This window comes from Nothoprocta perdicaria, unplaced genomic scaffold (assembly GCF_003342845.1).
Source record: "Nothoprocta perdicaria isolate Ctin4 unplaced genomic scaffold, notPer1 scaffold_26, whole genome shotgun sequence".
Lineage (NCBI taxonomy): Eukaryota > Metazoa > Chordata > Aves > Tinamiformes > Tinamidae > Nothoprocta > Nothoprocta perdicaria.
In genome coordinates this window covers 5,798,775-5,801,729 of record NW_020455488.1, presented here as the reverse complement: position 1 = coordinate 5,801,729, position 2,955 = coordinate 5,798,775, and positions in this window count along the sequence as shown.

Here is a 2,955-nt window from a genome sequence, read left to right as displayed (position 1 = left end):
GCTGCGGCCGGCCGGGCTTGGCTCCAGGGCCTCTCGGGGCCCAGCTGCCCCCCGCACGGCGCCGGCTCCGGGCCCTGCTCCCCCAGCCGTCTCCTCTCCATTTCTCTCTCCATTTCTCTCTCCATTTCTCTCTCGCTCGCTCATTCCTTCCGTTTCCCTGGCAACCCCGATCCGCACCGAGATCCGTCCTCTCCCTCTCTTATCTCCCTCCTTTCTCTTTCATCTCCCTCCTCGCCTGCCTCTGTTCTCCAAACCGCTGTCCTTGCTTGCTTGCTTTCCCTCTTGCTTTTCATCTCCTCCAACATCTTCTCTATCTCTGTGTTACAATGATCTGAATCTCGCTTAAAACCCCCTCCTTCGTTAGGAGSGGGGCCGGCGCCGCCCGCGGCTCCTCGTGCCCCGCGGCTCCTCGTGGCCGCGCTCTGGTCACTGGGTTTGGGTGGAGTTGTCACGGGCGCCACCCCGGCCCATGGTCCGGGACGGGAAGGCGGCTCCGGGTGGGAAGCGCCCGTGCGGCCGGGCCGCTCGGCCCCCGCTGCCGGCCCTGCCCTCCGTCCCGCTGCAGCGCTCCCAGGCGCTCCTGTCTCCCGGCACTTCTCCTAGGTCCTCTCAGGTCATTCCTCAATTTCTGTTTGATCTTAAAGCAACTGCAAACAGGAGAGAGAAAAAATAAACGGGCAAAATGCGATGCTTTATGAACATCAGAGCCCTGACGGCATCCCCAGCATCGCCAAGGTGGCCGTGGCTCCAGCTCGGTCCTCCCGCACGGGCGGCACGTGGCAGGGCCACGGTGGTGGCCGGGACACGGCAGCAGATCCAATGTCACCATGGTGCCCCTGCCCCGGGAGGCTCCGTGCAAAGTGCTGCGCAGGCTGGCGGTGCCCACAGCATCCTACAGCGGGTCCAGGTCCAGTGCTCCGTGCGCAGGGGGCCAGCACCCACATGGGTTATGCGCCCAGGGTCCTGCCCGGCCTTCCCAGGGCACAATCAGGGAGCTTGTGGCCAGGCAGCTGCAGGGGACACCCCAGCTCTGGGAGCCCCACAGAGCTGGTGCCCGGCCCTGCGCTGCCTCCCCACGCTGCCCACCCAGGAGCCCAGCCTGGCAGCTGCAAAGGCGGATCCCACCCGGCAGCCACCGGCACCCGACCGCGCTGGGCATGGCCTGCACGGTGCCAGGGGGCTGGGGCGCGCAGGGAGCCAGCGCTCCGGCTCCTCCAGCTCCTCCAGTTCCTCCAGCTCCTCCTGCTGCTGCACCGCCAGTGGTGCCGGGCATGGCTTCAGCCCCCAGCAAGCCAGGCGCCCACGGTGCCACCCAGGTGCCCACGGTGCTGCCTGGACTCCCACAGCGCTGCCCACGCGCACACGGGGCCGGCCCGGCTCGCAGCGTGGCGCGGAGCCCGGGCCGGTGCTGCCAGCAGCGCCGGGCACCCTCCCGGGCACACGGACCCCGACCCGCGGCTCGCTGCCGCCCGAGGCACCTCCCCGCGCGGCCCCGGGTGCACGCGCGGCCCGGGCACCCTCAGCGTCACCCCCTGCTCCACAACGTGCCCCTCGCCGGCGCGGGACGCCCGCRGCACCAGCGGCAGCCACAGCAGCGCTGACGCCGTTACGGGCAGGCGTGGGCAAGGCTGGCGCTGCCCGCGGCGCTCGGCACCGCTCCCGGGGGGTCACGGTAAGCAATCGGGGGACGGGCTGTGGGGTTTGGTATCTGGAGGGCAGGAGGGAGGAAAAGCACCCCAGGACTCACCCAGGCAGMGCTACCGGCGTCGGGCTCCCTTCCACAGGCTCCTCATACAAACCTCTCTCTTCCTTGGAAAACGATTTTTGCTTTTAAGTGAAATAAACAGGGAAAGAAAGACTTTCAAGTTCCTCCTCGCTGTAACGACTTCTCTTCTGCATGCTCCCTTTCCTCTCCGAAAATAGAAGAGCTATTCAAAAAAAGATGCAAAAAGAAAAAAAAAAAAAAGGAACTGAATAGAGGAAAGAGGAAAGAAAAAAATGGAGCCCCAAGGGGGTGGAGAAAAACAGAATGAAAAGACAGCAAAAGTAAAGAAAAGGGATGAAAAATAAAGGAGGGGGAAGAGAGAGACAGACAGAGCAGCTTTGAAAAGAAAGAATGCTTCTAGGCTGAATACAGTGTGCATGAAAAAAAGATCCCTTGAAAAGGAACAGCCACATGCAATGACCTCTCATTCACAGGCGGTGCCAATCACGGCCACAATGTAAATCCTTTCTTCTTTTCTACATTCTCTCCTTTTCCAGCGGGGGCAGAGGGAAGAGGGAGAAAGGAGAGTTAATTCTCAACATTGCAGAGAATAAATCTGGGCTTTTCGAACTCCCTAGAAGAAATGCTGAGCTACTTTTAAAAATACTTCTCCTAGTAATCACACATGCTGATACGTAAAAAAAGCAAATGAAATTCTGCAAACTGGGTTTCTCTGACAGGGCTTCGCTTGTGCTCACGCGGGATGTCTCTCAGTTAAAAAATCACCACGCTCTCCCCAGGAAAAAACAACAGGGCTGATACTCAAAGAAAACAAACGTACAGAAACAAATGCAGCCAGGAAAAGCAGTCCGCATTGGAGACTCGGATCAAAGTGCGCGCAGGGATCGTGTGGGGCGCTTTGCACGCGGATACAAAGGCAGGGGCGCGGGTTGGGGCGCCGCAGAGCAGGGCTGGGAGCAGGGRCAGGGACGGGCTGGGAGCARGGGCAGGATGGGATAGGGATGGGCTGGGAGGAGGCAGAGGGGCAGGGACCAGGGACAGGATGGGAGCAGGGACAGGATGGGATAGGGACGGGATAGGATAGGGACAGGGATAGGATGGGATAGGGATGGGCTGGGAGCAGGCAGAGGGGCAGGGAGCAGGGACCAACTGCSCTTTGGCTTTAGGACGAGGGCTGAGATGAGCCCAAAGGGACGCGATGGGGAGGCACCAGGGTGACAAGGCAGTGC